Source organism: Ascaphus truei, unplaced genomic scaffold, assembly GCF_040206685.1.
Source record: "Ascaphus truei isolate aAscTru1 unplaced genomic scaffold, aAscTru1.hap1 HAP1_SCAFFOLD_1617, whole genome shotgun sequence".
NCBI lineage: Eukaryota > Metazoa > Chordata > Amphibia > Anura > Ascaphidae > Ascaphus > Ascaphus truei.
This window is the reverse complement of record NW_027454508.1, coordinates 37,127-42,741: the sequence shown is the minus strand read 5'-3', so window position 1 is coordinate 42,741 and position 5,615 is coordinate 37,127.

Genomic DNA, 5,615 nt, shown 5'->3' with positions numbered 1-5,615 from the left:
AAAAGGTGGGCGGCCATTACAGAGGCGCCCATGCGGTCTCCATAGGCAGGAGCCTCCTTGGGAACTACACTTCCCAGGAGGCATAGCAGCAGGCCGTCAGGTGTTTTAGCTTAGCCAATAGGGCTGAGGGATCCTCCTATTAAGGGGAAGATCTAGTTAGGGATATTAGCAGGTTTGCAGGGAGGAAGTCAGTCAGGGTGGGGAAGCAGACAGGGGAGGAGGTAGGTGTGCAGGGCCAGGGACCCATGCACTAGGCCATAGATAGCCCTGAGTCACCAGTGAGCTGCTGCAGATAGGGACAGACCCAGATAGGGACAGACCCAGATAGGGACAGACCCAGATAGGGACAGACCCAGATAGGGAGGCTATCACTTTAGCGGAGCAGGATAGTAAGTTGCAACAGTGTTGTTTGCAGTGCAGCCAGAGTAGTTGCTTTGGCTGTGTCAGGGAAAGGCCCCTCATAGGAAGAAGGGGGGGTTGCTTTCTAAGTTATACAGTGTGTGTATATCACCAGTGCCAGTTGCATGGGCTGAGCTGCCAGAGTCTGGGATCAGACAGAAGCTACAGCAAGAGATATTCTGCATGCAGGGGCAAGGGTAGAGGTATACCCCCAGGGCTCACTTAGTCCCCTGAGACACTAGAGGATACTGTATGTGATAGGGACTGCCTTCACCATACTCGGAGAGAAAGAGGAATGCTGCATGACAGTGCCTGACTGTCACTACAGCGTGTAGCAGAAAGGGTATCTGACTCCATAGCAGAGACTCTGGTAAAGGATCATTCCGGCTGGGGATCCCTCTCCTGTGGAGTCAGCGTGTGTATCCATTCCTGCAGAGAGCAGCGCAGTGCGGCGTGGGATCACTGCGGTTTTGCTGAGTTCCAAGGATTATCCTGATCAGGAGCAGTGATCAGGGAGGTAGAATAATAAGTGCACCACCGGGCCCCAACACAGGGAAGCGCTATCCCTCACACTCACCTTATTGTTGTGGACACTTAAGGGATAAAGCACATCATTATCAAAGGGACTGAGGGTGATGTGATGATGGACATGCGGCTGAGGGGATGGTATGCATCCAGGGTGATGCACTGTTATTCATATGATGTATTGATGTTATGCAAAGAGAGTTTAATTGAAGTTATCGTTCATGCACAGTAAGGCCTCGTTCAGGGTGCAGGCTTCGGAGGGAGGGCGAGCTGCCGTGCGTGCTGCCGTGAGAAACAAAGTATTCAATTTGAATACTGGTTGTCAGGGTAGCAACCGCCCTGTCTCCGAAGCCAGGAGTTGAAGCTGACTACAGTTTCAATAAACGAAAAACGAATAAACTGCGAAGCAGCGTCACAGGGACCAAGGCAGCCAATGAAATCATTCTTCAGAATAATTTCATGACTGCAACTTGGATACTTACCCTGCTGTGTGTAACCCCGCCCCCTCCCCAACGCTGAAAAGTCTGCTGGGGGATAAACACAGATCGCCCAGCAAACTGCAGCACTGCCTCCCTCCCGCCCTCCCTCCGAGTCCTGCAGCTGGCACCCTGAACGAGGCCTAAATACTGTTTATTCCCACTGTGTGTATTTACTGTATGGTTGTTCTGGTGAGGGCACACTCCCACCACGTTGGGATCTCTCATCAGTGGAGGCGCTGCACCGAGTGTAAGTACATACCCCAGGTTCCCCGGAAGCTCAGCCCTCCTGGTTGCCAAACAGGTACAGCACCACACTGATAAGTAGTCAGATACACCACCCACCCCAATCTCACTTAGGGTGGGGGTAAGAGGGCTACATAAGGAAGGATAAAGCAAGAAGTCCCAGCATAGGAGAGGTGTTATGTATGTGTATACCTGGGCAGGATCACTTACCCTCACAGCTGGGTACCCAGGAGGATACAGCACAGAGAATAAGCAGCAGCAGGAAGAGGATTCTCATGGCTGGTCAGAGGCTCAGGAGATGCAGGGACAAAGGCTCTGGGCTTTGTGTGTAGCTGTGATAAGCTGTGTGCCCCTCACAGGGTATTTATCCCACACGGACTCTCAGCATGTGATACTTCCCTAATGCTGGCAGGGGGACACGTCCCAGGTTACTGTCTCTGTGCTTATACTGTATGTTTAATATAAATATACCAATAGTTTAGATGCCAAGGAAGCCGATTCTCAGACTGGGAAACTTGTGATAAAACAGCATCAATGTGACACAGAAACCAGCCCAGTGTGGGAATGTGAGATCTGGGTAATGATTAATACAGTGAGACATTTCATGCAGAATGTTTTTTGTTTCTCGGCTGTTGCAGGAACTGTAGGCAAAAAGCACAACAATTTTCCCGGAAAGGTCTTCGGGGCCCCTTTGAAATTCAAGGGCCACCTCTCATCCCACTTCTAAACCATATGTAGGAGACGTGCAGAGGTACGACCAAGAAGGCATATTTGGGGAAAATAAACCATGCTTTAAGAAAGCAACCAAATCCCTTTGTAATGGCTAACTCACTCTCCCATCCCCTATCTGCAGGGCTGGGAGGATACACCCCTTACCCACCTATCCCTGTGTAAGGGATAACTCACACTCCCATCCCCTATCTGCAGGGCTGGGAGGATACACCCCTTACCCACCTATCCCTGTGTAAGGGATAACTCACTCCCCCTGTCCCTATCTGTAGGGCTGGGAGGATACGCCCCTTACCCACCTATCCCTGTGTAAGGGATAACTCACTCTCCCAGTCCCTATCTGCAGGGCAGGGAGGATAAGCCTCTTTCCAACCTAAGACCCCAAAGTCCAAAGCCATGCCTGTTAGAAGGGGGCTCTTTCTGTCAGTCTCTGGTTTGTGTTCATTGGGGGGGGGAGCAATCTCCAGGGTCCGCTGCGCCCTGGATGTAGAGGGATGGGTGTCTTGCTGGCAGCCCTGAATGTTGAGGGACGGGTTTCGGGGTGTCTTGCTAGCAGCCCTGGATGTAGAGGGACAGGTTTCGGGGTGTCTTGCTGGCAGCCCTGAATGTTGAGGGACGGATTTCCGGGTGTCTTGCTGGCAGCCCTGAATGTTGAGGGACGGGTTTCGGGGTGTCTTGCTGGCAGCCCTGAATGTTGAGGGACGGGTTTACGGGGTGTCTTGCTGGCAGCCCTGGAGGTAGAGGGACGGGTTTACGGGGTGTCTTGCTGGCAACACAGTCCCTCTGTGTTAGAGAGATCCCCCTGCAGTGTAAGCACAAGACTTTTCTACCTGTCTGATGAGCCAGGTGGAGACTGGTTCATTGTTTGCAGCTGCAATTAACCAGCTCCCTGCTGGATTCCTCACACCAATACAGGCTTTCTATTGAAACTCTTTTAAACAGGGTATCTGTGACAGGGCAGAACCCCTAACATTCAACCCCCTAGAAATGAACAGAGAATTAGTGAAATATTACATATTAGTGTGTCACTGTCTCTGTGTGTGTGTGTCACTCTCTGTGTGTGTGTGTTTGTGTGTGTGTGTTTGTGTGTGGCTGTATCCTCCCCTCCAGATCCCATCAACATGGCTGCGCAACAGCACGTAATCAACATTGCCATAACAAGACGACGCTCCGCAGCATCAAGTTGACATGACAACGGGATGCATTATGGCGCCGAGGCATCACGTGATGCAACATGTCACCGCCTGACATTGTCTCGTTGTCATGGCAACGGGATGCGTCACGTGATTTAATTTGTTTTATAACTAATTTTTTAATGTGTCCTGATTTTTCTGGTCACCCTGGTCATTGTCCATCTGTAAAGTGAAGAGCCGTCCAATCAACTTCGCTGAATTTGCCTGAATCTGAGCAGACAATATATCCCTATACACTTCAGAATTCATCCGGCTGCTTCTGTCTTCTGTCACATCATCAATAAACACTAGTGACTCAGTGCCATTGTAAGCCATGCATGCCCATGCCATCATAGGTAGGAGGGGAGCACAAAATAAGGCAAAAATAAATACTAATAAGCAAAACAATACCAATCTTAGGACAGGGAAGGGGAGTCAGTGTATAGCACACATAGGATGACACCACATACCCCTAGCACCGCGACAGATGACTCGAACGTCCAATAGGAATGTATATAAGGTAGAGGACTCACACGACCCTATGCGAGTCTGCTCCTCAAATGGTGTCTTGTGATGGGCCACGCAGTCCTGTCCTGGTGGATGGGTGGACCCTCGTGGTAGTGGAACAGGAGCCCGTAGAAATGAGGGGATGTCCAAAGGTTCCAATAATAATACAACCATTTATTGAATACAATAAAAATAACAGAGAACTTACACAAAGAAAAGACGCTGGTTCATCTATCAGCCTCTGGCTCTGTCTGCTTCTCTCTAGCGCTCCTTTGTACACCGCGTCCGGTGTGCAGGGCTGGAGGATCGATCGAGCAGAGCTGCTTCAGTGGCCGGCAGGTAACAGGAAAGTGCACGTTACCCGAACGAAGCGTTTCGTATTTCACGATACTTTGTCAGGTTCGGTGTCCCATGCCCATGCCATCACACTGCCTCCACCGTGTTTTACAGATGATGTGGTATGCTTCGGATCATGAGCCTTTCCAAGCCTTCTCCATACTTTTTTCTTCCCATCATACTGGTACAGGTTGATATTAGTTTCATCTGTCCAAAGAATGCTGTTCCAGAACTGGGCTGGCTTTTTTAGATATTGTTTGGCAAAGTCTAATCTGGCCTTTCTATTCTTGAGGCTTTTGAATGGTTTGCACCTTGTGGTGAACCCTCTGTATTTGCTCTTGTGATGTCTTCTCTTTATGGTAGACTTGGATAATTATATGCCTACCTACTGGAGTGTTCTTCACTTGGCTGGATGTTGTGAAGGGGGTTTTCTTTACCATGGAAAGGATCCTACGATCATCCACCACTGTTGTCTTCCATGGACGTCCAGGCCTTTTTGTGTTGCAGAGCTCACCAGTGCGTTCTTGTTTTCTCAGAATGTACCAAACTGTTGATTTGGCCACTCCTAATGTTCCTGCTATCTCTCTGATGGATTTTTTTTTTTGCAGCGTAAGGATGCCCTGTTTCATTTGCATTGAGAGCGCCTTTGACCGCATGTTGTGTGTTCACAGCAACATCTTCCAAATGTGAATGCCACACCTGGAATCAACTCCAGACCTTTTACCTGCTTAATTAATGATGAAATAACGAAGGAATAGCCCACACCTGTCCATGAAACAGCTTTTGAGTCAATTGTCCAATTACTTTGGGTCCCTTGAAAAAGAGGGGGCTACATATTAAAGAGATGTAATTCCTAAACCCTTCCTCCAATTTGGATGTGAATACCCTCAAATTAAAGCTGAGACTAATCCGGACTCTAAAACAAGACCTAATCAGATGGTCTTCCAAGAAGATTTCTTGGATAGGAAGGATACACAGCGTGAAGATGAATTTACTTCCCCGTATCCTATACCTCTTCCAGACATTACCTGTGCCACTCAAACTGAAGGATATACTCTCACTTCAGTCTGAAATATCCAACTTTATCTGGGGAGGTAAAAAACCGAGAGTAAATAAATTAAATATGAAGATACCTACCTTAGCAGGGGGCTTAGCGGTACCCTGCCTGTTGTCATATTTTAAAGCGGCTCAATTAAGCCAGATTATGCAATGGCATTCCGACCCT